The 16,701-nt window shown below is 54.6% G+C and overlaps 1 long non-coding RNA gene across 2 annotated transcripts in view; it reads left to right on the top strand.

The window, feature by feature from the left end:
• LOC138535639 (uncharacterized) overlaps positions 1–15,409 on the top strand; it is a 369,207-nt gene extending 353,798 nt beyond the window's left edge. For both annotated transcript variants that reach the window (XR_011284886.1, XR_011284887.1), the window contains exon 3: positions 14,333–15,409. This is a non-coding gene — a long non-coding RNA (uncharacterized lncRNA). The remainder of the gene's footprint in view (positions 1–14,332) is intronic.
• The last annotated feature ends 1,292 nt before the right edge of the window (positions 15,410–16,701 follow it).

Below are 16,701 nucleotides of genomic sequence, written 5' to 3'. Positions count from 1 at the left end.
CCCCAGCGGGAAAAGAGGGTTAGGGAACGTTGCTTGGATAGGTACGGGAAGCAGGAACACCGGATAGAGGGTACAGGGTTCAAAATTGCATAGGATTCCGGGTGATTAGGGGGAAAAAAACATACCAAATTGAATTACACATACATCCATGCATTAGTGCACCCCCCAGCAAGCCTATGTAGAGCAGTTTGAAAGAAAAACAACAAGACACTTAGCTCTGGTTTTGAGTGCTGGCCTCCTGCCTGTGCACTCTCAGGTCCGGTTACAGGAGCACTGCAATGCTGCAAAGAGAGCCACAGTCAACAACCTGTACGTGCCAATTACACAAAAACACACCACCAAACATGCCCCATAGCAACAAACTACTCTACAAACAGACAATCTGGTGTAGATGCTTCGTACCCATATATAACATTACCCCTGTGATGGGTCATACACAGTCAATGCAGTAAGTCAGCCGCCGGTGGGTGCGTGGCAAATGGAACACCAATGTGTCACAATTCACACAACATGCAATGTTCCCTGGGTAAGCAGACATACCCATATAGCAAGCCATGACTTCAGAGCAAGTTGTGTACTACCATGACCGAAACAAAGTTGGCAGTGCATTTATCATAATGTACATGGAAATGAAATGCACTGCACCCGAGTATGTCCCTTGCTGTATGTCCCTGTGAGCTGCCCCTTTCCATGTCTCGGAAGGCTACATGGTTGATACAAGTGCCTCGATGGACCTTGGTGTACCGGAGGGTATGTGCCACTGCCCCTGCAGGTGTCCCAGACAACCTTACAATCAACAGCCATCAGTCCACCAACACATCTGAGCTGCATTGTGTGCTTCAACACCAATATTCGTCCAAGCTCACCCTCAGTGCTGTGACTAAGCCTGCATGTGCAACTCGCCTGGTGCAAGCTTTGCTGTGTTGTGGCCCCCCTGTGCTGCTCACCTTGCCTGGAGTTCCTTGGAACACGTCAGCAGTTCTAGGATGTAGGTCTGCAATCCCTGTGCCTCTGCTTGTGCACACATGTGCATGTGGGCACCAACAAACGTGTCCAGAATTCCGTCGTCCAATGGGCCATGTCTGCTGGCAAAGGTGCTCTGGAGGCTCATCCCCCTGCAGAAAGGGCATGAAACACATGATTAATGCTTCAAAGTCATCTGTGTGTGTCTCTTCAGGCATCTCATTACTTGACCATGTCAGAGAGTCACATCATAAATCACACCATCAGTCCGTCTTTCACATCCAAAGTGTGGAACACTATCTACAGCATGAATTGCAACAAGCATGTGTACAGTAAAGATAAGAAACATACTACACAATGCATAGCAATGAATGTACACATTAATCATGAAACACCGCATTTAGCAAAAGCTGAACAGTGGACAATAACACCAAAATCATCCCCACTAGGGGTGTAAACACAAGTCACACAGCACCAGACATGCCACAGATATGACAGTCCAAAGCCCTTGTGTAAAAGGTTGTGACACCGAACCATCCTTGTGAGCCCATGGATAAGGGAGGCAGGAGTGGCATATGTGAGTCGAGGACCCCAAGCAGCAAACACATACACAAGACAAGCCTGAAGGGCCCAGCTGGAACAGACAGTGGATGCCTTCAAAAGCCACAAAGCACTGCACCGTCACATGAAAGCACAATAGACAAGCAATTTTAAACTATATTAACTAATTACACTAACTATGGAAAACCTACATTACCTAATTAAACTAACTATCAAACAGAAACTTAACTAACTAAACTAAAAGAAAAATCAAAAATGGCCACATACGACCTGGGGGGAGGGGAGGCACCCAGGAGGGGGGTGGTACAGGGTGCTGCTCAACATCCACATGCGATGATGCTGAGCCAAAAAAAAAGCCTCCATGGGCTCAACGCCTGCACAGCCCGACCTATGTGGGAGATAGATGGTCGTCCGAGTCTGGCTCATCCTGTAAAGGAGGACGTGGCACAGTAGCCTGGCCACGCCTAGCCGCAACTTGCCCCTCGTTGGCAGCAAGACTGCCGGACGGGTGAGCCTGGTTCTGTGTGGCAATGTGACGTAGGTCTGCATGCAGAACCTCACGTGATACACGTGCTTCCTCTTGCAAGGTAGCACGTGTAACACGGAGTTCCTCCTGCAAGGCCTGACTGGAAAACCGCTGCACCTCCCGGCAAGCCTGTAGCTCAGCCGAGATGGTACGCTCAAGCTGTGCAAACCTCTCCTCTGCCTGCTGCCTGTGGGACATCATAAGGACACCCAGAGTGGATCTGAGGGAAGCATACTCCTCCCTCAGGGCATCCATGTGCGCCTCTGCGTGAGCAGCAATTGCTTGACGCAGAGACAACATTTCAGCCTGGCGTGCCCTGTCTGAGGCCGCCATGCCCAGCTGGAGAAGCACCTGCCTAGCAGGGGAGAGCACAGATCGGGCCACACGCTCCATGCTCTCAGCGATGTTCTCCATTGCTGCCCCCTGCCGTTCTCAAATGGCAGTCATGTCTTGCTCCCACTCAGTATACGGCGGTTGCGCGCAGCGACCGCGTTGCCGGGCTTGACCCCTGCGGGACCCAAGGACCAGGGGTCCTCGCTGTGTTGGCACCGCCCGCGGCTGCACGACTACATGCCCCTGTCGACGTGATGTCCCAGGCACATCAGTGACTGGTGTGGAGGTTGACCCTGCGTCCCGATCCACCACGGCAGAGGAACCATGACTGTCTGATCCCTCAGTGCAGGTGTCGCAGACAGAGGAGTGTCCACATCAGAATCACTCACCCCTGACACATGGACTTGATGCTCATCTAACTCAACATGGACGTCAGAGTCGTCATCAAGGCTGGACTCATAGGCAGCCAGAGACAAGATGGACTGTAGCACTTGGGGGTGTTCGTGGCCTACCACCCCACGACCCCCACTAGTGCCGGGTTGATGTAGTGGTAACAACCCTGTGTCTGGCATGACAACACCATCCTCCGCCTCCATTGCGTCATCACCTGAAAAATAGAGAGAAAAAAGGTCACTACACATGTCAGAAGCACACAACACACACACACACACTGACAGCAAACGCATCAGGCAGACATGTGACACACAACATATAACCTGGCATGCATGCTGGGTCAACTTGAATTGCTTCTGTGATCAGACCTGTTGAAAGGTGGCAGTTTCCATGGAAGTGGGTCTATGCAGTGCAGAAAATGTGTACGCCACTCACTACCTACATGTACAAGGACACCATGGTGTGTGCCAGGAAATGTGAAGGCAGTGCAATGTCAAATTCAGACATCACGTGCATTGTGCATTCAATGTGTACCATATCTAGAAGCCAAGCACCCCTCCACCCCAGTACCAAAGCAGGGATGCCTAGCATGGTATCAAAAGGCTGACCATACACCTGTGTATTGACAGGCAGTGTTGACTGGCATCAACAGCTTAATGTGATTCAAGTGACAACACTGCAAATGATGCTGGGACAGTAAGCAGGACACATGATGAAAACTCTGGATTCCGCCCATGTGTGAAGAAGACACAACAACAGTTGGGCAGAGTCATTGGCCATTGAACAGGCTGAGGCCTGTGAGCCACACAGATTGTCAGACCCTAAACATGTGTGAAACGCAGGACTGAGCCACAGTTGACATGGGAAGGCTGATGAGATGGCAGGCAATGTATGTAACCAAGGACTTGTATTACAGTGATCATCCAGTCAAGGACACATAGGGGCATGCGTGCAATGCACATGGAGCATGAATGGGCACTCATGTCCCTGCGGGACATCTGACCTATGCACAGTACAAGTGAGATACCCTGCATCAAGTACTAAGGCTGTACCATACGGCATATGTTTGGTAGATTCTACCCTGGAAGTTAGCATCCACACAGGACGCATGAACAAGAAAGTACACATTGGCAAGATTGAAGAACACCAGTGCAAAGGTCGAACTGGGGTGCAGAGTGGCGGAGGAGGGGCAAGGGAGCATGCCTACATGGAGTCCCCGCATGCAGGCAGAGGAGACATGCATGTCGGAAGCATTGCATTACTTACACATCAGAACCATGTACACGTCACATGTAGTGGCAATCATGCACAACACATCCCACAAGTGAAACACACACGTCCTCAACAAACACGCATCAACATTCACTGGACTGGGCACCAAAGTCCAGCATCTCTCCCACTCCTTCGACCAATTAAGGTGGTATGAACTCTGCAACGAGTGCCTCATGCGGAGTCAGCTCTTCCTCCTCTGGTGCAGGCCCACCGCCAGTCACCAGAGTCAAGTTGTAATTAGAGGCACGCTTAGCCTTAGTGCTGCGTTTGATGTCATTCCAACGCTTTTTGCACTCTTGCGCCGTGCGCACCTCATGGCGAAAGAACTGACATGTTCCGCAACATGCTTCCAGTGGGTGTCACGTTGGGCAGCCGTAGTCTGACTATTGGCACCCACTAGCATGTCACGGCTGTGGCCCCGCACGTAGTCCACGAGGAAGTCCAGTTCCTGCTTGCAGAAAGGCTTCTTCCTCGACGTGCAGGAGGTTGTGGCTGTGTGTGGGGTCCCAGTCTGTGCTGCAGGTGCAAACTTCCTCCTCTTGGACTGTGGCGCAGACCCTGGCTGACTAATGCCGCCCTGACCAGTATGGCCAGTGGGTTCAGTGGATTGAGCCAAGGGAGTGGCAGCTGGAGGGACGACCAAAGGCCTGACTTGTGTCAGTGGCAGCTGGGTGCCCACTAATGGACCCTGCGCAGCAACATCAGCTGTGGCAGGGTCATTGACCGCAACGGTCCCGGTTGGCAGACTCACAACCGGGGTGTTGTTGGGTGCATCTGCCCCTGCACTTGCCAACACCCGGCAGTTCGGGGCAGTAGATGACATGACTGCCCCAGGGACACGTGTCTTGGTCTGAGCAGCCCGGCCTGCCCCTATGGTTTCCATCCTGGCCTGTTGGAGATCTACCAAGTGCTCCTCAAGTGCCAACGCAGCATGCGCTGGCAGACCCTTAGCCTGGGTGGTAGTGTCCACAGCTGCACCTGCAGATACCACTACCCTTGGGCCCGTGGCAGTCGATGGAACGGACTGCCGGGTCACACGGGCACCAGTGCCAGATGCAGAAGCTGCATCCCCCGGAACCACAGGGGGTGGTGGCATGACTGCACCGACACATGGCACAACATTGTGCTCAAGTGGCGCAGATCTGCCTCTTCCCCCTCTGTGGCCGCCCTGGACACCCTGGAGTCCCCCTACTCCCTGGTCACCACTGCCACGTCCCCGACCACGCCCGCCACGAGGAGGACGCCTAGCTGAGGCGCCCCTCACCTTTGGTGGCCTCCCAACCATGGCACAGATGTAGTAATGCCGGCACAGATGGAGTGGTGCCAATGGAAGGTGTACACCATAATGGACCTGGGCAATTGGGGTGAAGGGGGTGGGAAGCAAGATGTTAACAGCCCCCCTGCACCTGCAAGGCTGTATGTGACCCCGGTGATGTAGTGACGGGTCACGCAACGCTCAGGCACCCCAAAACTGCAGTAAAACCGTGCACGCAACCCTGCAGCCTACGTGTGTGGATTCAACCTCCCGCAGTACGCGGTGGCACCCAGTAACACGAATAACGCATACGCGTGGGACACGCAGGCTACTATGACATCGAAAATGGGTGCGATACACAGGGGCACCCGCAGTGGGAAAAAGAGCGTGTGCGACTCACCGTCTGACTAGCGCGATGCAGAAAAACACACGTAGCCAATACCCCCGCCAAAAGAAGAGATACGTCCTTGATAGCTGTGAAGTTGTGATGGCGCGCGAAACAACAGGAAGCAGCAACACACGTCGGTCTCCACGAAAGGCACGTACAGCGAACTGCTGGGCCCGCTCACCTTTAACCCGTGCTGAGGGAAACGCCCGTGCGCGTCACGTCACGTCACTTACGCGCATGGGCCCTTTCCTCGGATTACACGCGGACGTGCAGTTTTTCACGCGCGCTGAAATGCCCATGCACGCCTGGGCGCGTCACGTCACAGGGGTGCTTGCGCTTGAGGGGCCTTCTGTCCAATGAAATTGCGTATGCGTGCAGACGCGCTTACGCGCTAAGGGCCTTTCCTCGAATTACACACTGACGTGGAGAATTTTCACATGCCAAATCACTCCATATCAAGCTGGCCACGCGTAAGCACATGGAAGACCACGCTCCTGCCCAGAAGGCCGAATTACTGCCCCCCAGAGTCCCGAGCACGCTCCCACCTGCCATCTGCTGCTGCCTGATTGCCTGCTGCCCACGTGCCCTGCCATTTGCTGCCTGCACATCAGCCAGGGGTGCTGTTGCTGTGACCACCCCTGCTGGAACCGAAGACTCCCGACTGGGATTCCATCGCTCCACAGCCCAGCCCCAGGACCCAGTTGCCTACCCACTCATGCCTCTGGGGTTGTCATGTCGGGCACTGCAACATCTGGCACCACTGACAACCCCCGGCCAGAGAGGCAGAGGGGCACCAGCTTCAGTGCCAGGGAAGTTGGTGTCCTGGTGGAGCAAGTCCTGGGGCAGTATGATGCCCTCTTCGGAAGTTCCCGCGCCAACAAGGAAGGACGGACTCGGATCTGGACTGACATCGTGACTGCCATCAACGCGGAGGGGGAGGCCGTCCATGACTTACAACATGTCAAGAAGCGCTGGGAGGACTTCAGGTCCAGGACCCTGAACAAGGCCCGGCGCCTCTTGAAGGCAGCGGATGCTAAGGGGTGCCGGGGCCACTTGTCGGAAGATCAGATGAGGGTCCTGGAACGCATATCCCCAGCGCTCCACGTCCAGGTCCTTGAGAGGCAGACCCGTCTGGAGTCGAGCGGTAAGTGTACATGCATCATGAGTGTGAGCTGTGCGTGTGGTGATGTTTCAGTAGTGTGCAGGTTGCACATCTGTTTGTATGGGGTCGAGTATGGGTGGGGGTGTACAGGGCCGTGAGGCTAACACATGCGAGCGCTGTAATGTGTGAGACATGGATGGTGCTTGTGTGTGTAGGCTTGCATGCCAAATGCAGTTGTGTGGGCACACATGTTTGGATGAATGTGTATGTAAGTAGACATGTTCGTGATGTCACGCATGTATGTTGTTTTTGGCTGCATGTATCAGCACTGTGTACATGTGCATTTGTGTGTATTTGACAAGGGTGCAACAGTGATGCAACATGGATGCATGTGACAGCGGGATGTGGAAGCCTGATTGGCAGATGTGACATGGATGCCCATCTGAACACTGCGACACTTGGCAGAAGTGTACACATGCATGCAAGTGTGGTGGTGTGTGTACATGTGTAGTGCACTTCCTGTGTTGCATGTGATGTCTGGCTCAGCTTTGTCTGCTCATGCTGTTGTATGTGTATGGATGGTGCTGGCAGTTGCGATATGGCTGTGGTATGGCTCATGTGTGCGAGTTGAAATGACATGTGTGTTGGGGATTGTGATGGCATGTCTGAGGTTTTCCAATGCCACTCATGTACAACTGTCATGTGTGTATGTGTCCATTGTACAGTGCCCTGATGCCTGTGTTTAATTTCTCCCTGTCTGCAGCGTCAACTGATGAAGAGGGCGGAGAAGGTGCTGTGGAGCACAGCGGCGGGGATCCCACCGCCAGCCGGAGACGCAAGGCCCGGCTCCCCTCCCATTTTGTGATCTCGTCGGGGAGTGAGGAGTCCGGTGCCGCGTCCCAGGCCGCAGCTGCCGGGGGGAGGTCCAAGAGGCGGAGGTTGGAGTTGAACTCCTCGGCAGCAGAAGGGGCAGCTGGGACCCCACAGGGCCCAACGGAGGAAGATGTCACGGAGTCATCCAGGTTGGTGGGGGGTTTGGTGGAGGAGGAGGCCGTGCAAGCAACAGAGACGGGGTCTGGAGGTGGGGATCCCACTGGTGCTAATGGTGCAGTGCAGGAACAGGGAGAGGAGGCAGCACAGGCCGCCGCGGAGGTGCCTGTGTGCAATCCTGTCCCTGATCCTGTCCCTGCATCATCTTGCACCATCAGGGATGCCTACGTCCAGACCCGTTTTCAGGCAGGGGATGAGCTCACGACAACTGGCCTTCCTCTGCTTGCGGACGTGGCTATCCGGGTCCGGGTTGAGCTTGTCCTGACTGGTGTGGCGTTGCGTCAACGGGCCATGCGAGGTGACCTGCAGTCTTTTCATGAGGAGACTGCACGTCATCTCGAATGGCTCGTTGACCGCGTCGGCCTACTGGGACAGGTCACCCAGTCCGGATTTCTCCGTTTGATGGGGCTTGCTGCGACCCCCTCCTCAACTGAACCCCCTATGCGCCAGTCGTCCTCCGTGCCATCTTCCCACCCATCAGTCACCTGGGTGCCCTGTGGAGCTGCCTCTGACAGTGCGGCCAGGCTGGTGGAGGAGGCATCCCTGCCACAGTCGGGAGTCGGACGTCCAGCAGGGGTGGCCACATCCACGACTGCACCCCAGCCAGCGGAGGATGTGCAGGCAGCAGGAGGCAGTGCACGGGCAGAGGCACAGCAGCAGCAATGTGGTGGTAGCCATGAAGGCTCGGGGCCTTCGACATCGGAGGGGCAGGCATCGGCCGGAGGGCAGTAGGACCCAGGACAGAAAGTGCCTTCCGTGTGGCAGCGGTTGGGCCACGCCATAGATGCGGAGCGGCAGCGGGCGGGAAGAGGCACGGCTCACGATGGTCAGGGCGGTCGAGGCAATCTGCAGGGGGTTGAAGGTGAACACGTCGACGGCCCTGCGGACCCTCGGGGCCATGGAGGAGGACCGCCTCCGGGACATTGAGCAGGAGTTCGATGATGCCCTGGCCCGGGACATCCAAAAGTGAGCCGTCGGACTAGCCCGCTGCCCTTGTACATAGTTATGTAGTTAGTGTTAGGTTTCCTTTGTTTTTGAATTTTTTTTGGACCTTTTGGACAATGGGCCACATTTTTGTATATAGTTTTTTTTAATTAGTTAGTGTTGTTAGATAGATTTCATTTCTTTTGTTGGGATAATGGACCCTGGCTTGTTCATCTGTACATAGTTCACTGTTGGATTTTCTTTTTATTTTACAATTTACCCATGGAGCAATGGCTTTCAATTATAATTGTCCATTGGATTTTCTTTTGTGGACTGTGACTTTGGACACCATTCCTTTGGATTATGATTTTTGGTTTTGCTTTTTTTCACGGACATGCTTCTTTTCATTTTTTTACATTCCCATTTCTGTTTGTTTATTTTTGATTCAATTTATGTTACCTTTAATACATATTTTTTTTTATCAAACTTCAATGTGTAGTATCATCTCATTGGTTTCATGCATATCATGATATGGGTTTTGAGATTCGCTGACACCCATTGGTTGTATGTGAGGGACATGTGTTTGTTTCCAAACTTGCAATTGGTGTTCTATCATGTTATTGCCATTTCTAAGTGGGTGGATGCAATACTCGGGTGGGTGTTTTGCATTTGGAGGCTGACCATAGGGACCAGGGATCTAGATTGTGATGACATGTTGGCTGGGGAACATGAGTTGGGGCCTGCTGGCAGGTGCCCCACAGTGCTGGGGGGTGGGGGTGCAGGGGAACATGAGATGGACATGAGTGGGGGCCTGCTGGCAGGTGCCCCACAGTGCTGGGGGGTGGGGGTGCAGGGGAACATGAGTTGGACATGAGTGGGGGCCTGGTGGAGGCTGCCCCTGGTGGCTGGGGGGTGGGGGTGATGGGGGACATGGGTGGGGGCCTGGTGGAGGCTGCCCCTGCACTGCTGGGGGGTGGGGGTGATGGGAGACATGGGTGGGGGCCTGGTGGAGGCTGCCCCTGCACTGCTGGGGGGTGGGGGTGATGGGAGACATGAGTGGGGGCCGGGTGGAGGCTGCCCCTGCACTGCTGGGGGGTGGGGGTGATGGGAGACATGGATGGGGGCCTGGTGGAGGCTGCCCCTGCACTGCTGGGGGGTGGGGGTGGTGGTAGACATGGGTGGGGGCCTGGTGGAGGCTGCCCCTGCACTGCTGGGGGGTGGGGGTGATGGGAGACATGGGTGGGGGCCTGGTGGAGGCTGCCCCTGGTGGCTGGGGGGTGGGGGTGATGGGAGACATGGATGGGGGCCTGGTGGAGGCTGCCCCTGCACTGCTGGGGGGTGGGGTGATGGGAGACATGGGTGGGGGCCTGGTGGAGGCTGCCCCTGCACTGCTGGGGGGTGGGGGTGGTGGTAGACATGGGTGGGGGCCTGGTGGAGGCTGCCCCTGCACTGCTGGGGGGTGGGGGTGATGGGAGACATGGGTGGGGCCAGGTGGAGGCTGCCCCTGCACTGCTGGGGGGTGGGGGTGCAGGGGAACATGAGTTGGACATGAGTGGGGGCCTGCTGGCAGGTGCCCCACAGTGCTGGGGGGTGGGGGTGCAGGGGAACATGAGTTGGACATGAGTGGGGGCCTAGTGGAGGCTGCCCCTGCACTGCTGGGGGGTGGGCGTGATGGGAGACATGAGTGGGGACCTGGTGGAGGCTGCCACTGCACTGCTGGGGGGTGGGGGTGATGGGAGACATGGGTGGGGGCCTGGTGGAGGCTGCCCCTGCACTGCTGGGGGGTGGGGGTGGTGGTAGACATGGGTGGGGGCCTGGTGGAGGCTGCCCCTGCACTGCTGGGGAGTGGGGGTGATGGGAGACATGAGTGGGGGCCTGGTGGAGGCTGCCCCTGCACTGCTGGGGGGTGGGGGTGGTGGTAGACATGGGTGGGGGCCTGGTGGAGGCTGCCCCTGGTGGCTGGGGGGTGGGGGCGATGGGAGACATGGTTGGGGGCCTGGTGGAGGCTGCCCCTGCACTGCCGGGGGGTGGGGGTGATGGGAGACATGGGTGGGGGCCTGGTGGAGGCTGCCCCTGCACTGCTGGGGCGGTGGGGGTGGTGGTAGACATGGGTGGGGGCCAGGTGGAGGCTGCCCCTGCACTGCTGGGGGGTGGGGGTGATGGGAGACATGGGTGGGGGCCTGGTGGAGGCTGCCCCTGCACTGCTGGGGGGTGGGGGTGCAGGGGAACATGAGTTGGACATGAGTGGGGGCATGCTGGCAGGTGCCCCACAGTGCTGGAGGGTGGGGGTGCAGGGGAACATGAGTTGGACATGAGTGGGGGCCTGGTGGAGGCTGCCCCTGCACTGCTGGGGGTTGGGGGTGATGGGAGACATGAGTGGGGGCCTGGTGGAGGCTGCCCCTGCACTGCTGGGGGTGGGGGTGGTGGTAGACATGGGTAGGGGCCTGGTGGAGGCTGCCCCTGGTGGCTGGGGGGTGGGGGTGATGGGAGATATGGGTGGGGGCCTGGTGGAGGCTGCCCCTGCACTGCTGGGGGGTGGAGGTGATGGGAGACATGGGTGGGGGCCTGGTGGAGGCTGCCCCTGCACTGCGGGGGGGTGGGGGGGTGGTAGACATGGGTGGGGGCCTGGTGGTGGCTGCCCCTGCACTGCTGGGGGGTGGGGGTGATGGAAGACATGGGTGGGGGCCTGCTGGCAGGTGCCCCACAGTGCTGGGGGGTGGGGGTGCAGGGGAACATGAGTTGGACATGAGTGGGGGCCTGCTGGCAGGTGCCCCACAGTGCAGGGGGGTTGGGGTGCAGGGGAACATGAGTGGGGGCCTGGTGGAGGCTGCCCCTGGTGGCTGGGGGGTGGGGGTGATGGGAGACATGGGTGGGGGCCTGGTGGAGGCTGCCCCTGCACTGCTGGGGGGTGGGGGTGATGGGAGACATTGGTGGGGGCCTGGTGGAGGCTGCCCCTGCACTGCTGGGGGGTGGGGGTGGTGGTAGACATGGGTGGGGGCCTGGTGGAGGCTGCCCCTGCACTGCTGGGGGGGGGGGGGTGGGAGACATGGGTGGGGGCCTGGTGGAGGGTGCCCCTGCACTGCTGGGGGGTGGGGGTGATAGGGGACATGAGTGGGGGCCTGGTGGAGGCTGCCCCTGGTGGCCGGGGGGTGGGGATGGTGGTAGACATGGGTGGGGGCCTGGTGGAGGCTGCCCCTGGTGGCTGGGGGGTGGGGGTGATGGGAGACATGGGTGGGGGCCTGGTGGAGGCTGCCCCTGCACTGCTGGGGGGTGGGGGTGGTGGTAGACATGGGTGGGGGCCTGGTGGAGGCTGCCCCTGCACTGCTTGGGGTGGGGGTGATGGGAGACATGGGTGGGGGCCTTGTGGAGGCTGCCCCTGTACTGTTGGGGGGTGGGGGTGCAGGGGAACATGAGTTGGACATGAGTGGGGGCCTGCTGGCAGGTGCCCCACAGTGCTGGGGGGTGGGGGTGCAGAGGAACATGAGTTGGACATGAGTGGGGGCCTGGTGGAGGCTGCCCTGCACTGCTGGGGGGTGGGGGTGATGGGAGACATGAGTGGGGGCCTGGTGGAGGCTGCCCCTGCACTGCTGGGGGGTGGGGGTGGTGGTAGACATGGGTGGGGGCCTGGTGGAGGCTGCCCCTGGTGGCTGGGGGTGGGGGTGATGGGAGACATGGGTGGGGGCCTGGTGGAGGCTGCCCTGGTGGCTGGGGGTGCAGGGGGACATGCGTTGGTGGGCAGTAGTGCAAGTTGACATGTGGGTTGGCTGGGGGGCATGGCCATGGTGGATGGGGTGCCTGCAGGACATGTGCAGGGTAGGCCCCTGTGGTGTGGGCCACCTGCAGGGGCCGTGGAGGGTGTAGAGGGAACACCTGGGAGGACCCACATGTGCAATTCACGTGTGGTGCTCCCCGCGCACCCCTGTAATACACGTACCCTGATGGAATCACGTGTGATACTTTCCGCGCACCCCTGAAATACACGTAGCCTGCTGATTTTGCGTGTGATACTTCCCGTGCACCCCTGGAATACACGTACCCTGCTGTTTTTGCGTGTGATACTTCCCGCGCACCCCTGGAATACACGTACCCTGATGGAATCGCGTGTGATACTTCCCGCGCACCCCTGGAATACATGTACCATGCTGATGTCGCGTGTGAAACTTCCCGCGCACCCCGAAATACACGTAGCCAGGACATTCGAGTGTGGAACTTCCCGCGGACCCCTGATATACACGTACCCTGCTGATATTGCGTGTGAAACTTTCCGCGCACCCCAAGATACACGTACCCAGGACATTCGCGTGTGGAACTTCCAGCGCACCCCTGGAATACACGTACCCTGCTGATATCACATGTGAAACTTCCCGCGCACCCCGAAATACACATAGCCAGGACATTTGCGTGTGGAACTTCCCGCGCACCCCTGATATACATGTACCCTGCTGATATTGCGTGTGAAACTTCCCGCGCACCCCAAGATACACGTAGCCAGGACATTCGCGTGTGGAACTTCCAGCGCACCCCTGGAATACACGTACCCTGCTGATATCGCGTGTGAAACTTCCCGCGTACCCCGAAATACACATAGCCAGGACATTCGCGTGTGGAACTTCCCGCGCACCCCTGATATACACATACTCTGCTGAATTCACGTGTGAAACTTCCCGCGCACCCCTGATGTACACGTACCCTGATGGAATCGCGTGTGGAACTTCCAGCGCACCCCTGAATTACACGTACCCAGCTGAAATGACGTGAGGTACTTCCCGCGCACCCCAGTGATACACGTAGCCCGCTTGCCGTGCTGGTACAGGGTTAGCGCAGCCCTTCGCACTGGATTGGGGATTTTGATGGCTTTTCCCTGCGCGAGATGCGTTCTTGGGGGCGTAACTGGCGCTGCTGCAGGGTCGCTGCGCCACTGTGCGCCACGGCTGGTTTTGGTAGCTGGAATCCATGAATACGCTGTGCGCGGAAATGGATTTTAGCGCACGCGGCTGGCTCAGGGATTGGCACGCGCACACTGTGCGCCAGCCGCGTGCGCCACTTGTGCGCTAAATTCTATGAATTACCCCCTAAAAGTGGATAGAATCCACCATAAAGTGATACATATGCTATATATAAAGTTGTATCATTATTATTGTTATTATTATTATTATTATTATTATTATTATTATTATTATTATTATTATTATTATTATATCTATGGGCTATTTGCATATTGAAGGGCTGCTTAAAATCACAGAGTGGGCACTTGAACCTTAATCCTAGGTCAACACACACGCCCCACCTTTTCTGAGATTCTGTGATATACTCCCCCCTTTTCCCAGACCTGGTTGCTTGTAGATCCCTTGCATCCAAATTGCCCACCCTCCCCCTTCCTGTTTGTTAGCTCCTGCTCTGTATGCCTGGTTCCCTCATTGTGTCCTTCCCATTAAGAATTGTAAAGCACTTGGTTGGTTTTGGTCAATAATTACCCGAATAATATGTATAAACTTGACGCAGGAAGAATGAACTGTTTCATGTTATTTCATGTTATATCGCATGTTTTTTCAAATTATTTTATAGAGCACAGACCACTGCCACAACATGGGTTCCCTGGTCTAAGAATGTCTGAAACTGAAGATGGAATCCTCTTGCATACGCATTACCCTGAAAATAGGTGCGTCTTGCAGATCTTTTCGAAGCTCGAATGGACCTCTGTCTTGTGAAAGGAGAGGAGACGAATGTTCCAAAGCCTTGCTGACCACACTGGGAATCACTGGTCACTGAGTTAAGGTTCTCCCACTTTATTAAGCACGGGCCTAGCTTCAAGAAGCAACGGAGCGTTTCACAAGTCACGAGAAAAGTGCACAGTAAAGGGGCACATCGTCAACGTATCTTTTTAAGGGAATCATTTCGTATTACGTTAATGGATTGAAAACTATAGCACCGTTTTTGATTGCAAAATATATGTTCAATGAAAAATTAGCATGAAGACAATTGTTAGACCAAACCCTCAATGAGTTTTCTTTGATGGCATTTTGTCAACGACGGATAGTAACTTACGCCGTTATGCTGTGTGTTAAATTAGTGCAAAGATTACCTTGTCTTCACTTCTCCTGACCTTCTGAAATGGTGCATTTTTAATACAGACAAACAGCTTGGCAAAAGATAAGCTTATTTATAATAACTTCACTCACACTTTTGGTTTGTGCCCCCCATAGTTCTGTTCGTGCTACTGAGCTGCCAATATTTATTTCCCGAAATGCCTATGTCAGCAAGGAAACTGATGGGTGTGTGGACTCTTTTGCTCAAATGACTTGCAATAACATGCAAGAACAGAAGGCATAGGCTCTATGCACTCTTGGCACACATATGAAATTGAAAATTAAAGAGTTGCACCTAATTGCCAGTCTACAGCATGTGGCATCATACAGAAATGTGTCAACCAAATGAAGTGGTAAACCAATGTTGATTTGGCTGAGAAAGAGGCAACCAACAACCACTATGTGCTAATTACATGGAATAACATTTCATGATGATTAGTGTAAATCCGTCGCCTGCTATTGTATCTTGTCTGCACATGGTTGTATTGATACAGTAATGTATATGACATCATTGATGTACAATATCTTGATAAATTCTATTATAAATATTTCTCAATCTCTTCCCATTAGACTGAAATTTTTTAATCGGTTACATTACTAAAAAATACTCAGAAACAAAAGATTCCAATGCTTAATGAAAAATGGATAGTAGCACTTACACTGACTAGAAATGGTCTGCAGGTAAGTTCACTTGTACACAGCGACTAACGAAGCATTGTAGCCTGCTCAGTAGAATCAAATATAGCTTATTTAACGGCTATGTTGGCCAACGAAAATATGTACAAACAAAAACGTGACTGGGTACTACTGTGACAAATTGCCTTCGGCCCTGCAGGAGTACAAGGATGAACAGAGGTTAAGGCGCCTGCTCAACCCTCATATTTCAAAAAACCAAAAGTAAACCCAATCTTAATTTCTAGAACAATCACAATTAAGAGATATACCTACTTCACCTTTTGTGGTAACGTGAGCCAAGGTCAGGCTATACTCTTAAGAGAACTGTGAATGTGATCCAGTAGCAACCCAAGCAGCGAAGTATAACAGTCCACAATGAATGTCGAATCAAGGTTTAAAAAAAATATATACTTTAATTAAACACACGATATGCAATAATACATCAATAGAAAACAATGCAAAGAACACTGTAAAAGATTCAGTACTCTGGGTAATGAGACAGGGGGAGAAGAGGCATCAGAAACCACAATGTTCTTGTAAAGGATATGGTCTTGAATTGCAAAAGGCTTGAAGGTGACAAAGCCAGTCTGTAGGGCCCAGAATGGGCTGAAGGAAGTTAACAGGCAATAATATCTTTGCAGTGCCTTTGCTGTTTGACAACAGGGAACCAGGCTTCTTGGTGCAGTCTGGCGGTTCAATCTGCTTTGAAATGTAGCAGCTGCAGTAGTCCAATGGCAGGCAGATGTCAAACTGAAGGATGCTATGGTTTGAAGCGTTACTTGAGCAATGTCGATCATTGAGGTCACCAGGTTAAGGTTGATGGCAGCCGGATTGATGGCAGGATGCACTAGGTAAGGCTGTTCAATGCTTTACTCGAATGTCACGGTTTGTGAAGAACACCAGGATTAGTTTGACCGGCGACGAAAAAGGCTAGTAGGTTAAACTGTGGTTTGTGTTGCAGGTGCAGCGATGCTTCTTTGTTAAAAGCAAGGCAATTACGCACTTTCAGATGGTGCAGTGTGGCAGCAAATAGGTTCAAACATGTGGGACAACAGTTTGAAGATCAGCTATTGTCAAAGGCAGAACCGGAAGGTCCTGTTCATTTGATCGTGATCGATCTGTGAGCACCACTCTAGAGTCTTAGGGGAAAGAGTGGTCCTTTTTACGGTCTCC

Source organism: Ambystoma mexicanum, chromosome 1q (genome assembly GCF_040938575.1).
Source record: "Ambystoma mexicanum isolate Mex_15411 chromosome 1q, UKY_AmexF1_1, whole genome shotgun sequence".
Taxonomy (NCBI): domain Eukaryota; kingdom Metazoa; phylum Chordata; class Amphibia; order Caudata; family Ambystomatidae; genus Ambystoma; species Ambystoma mexicanum.
Note: the sequence above shows the minus strand (reverse complement) of the source record. Positions and strands in the feature narration are given on the sequence as shown.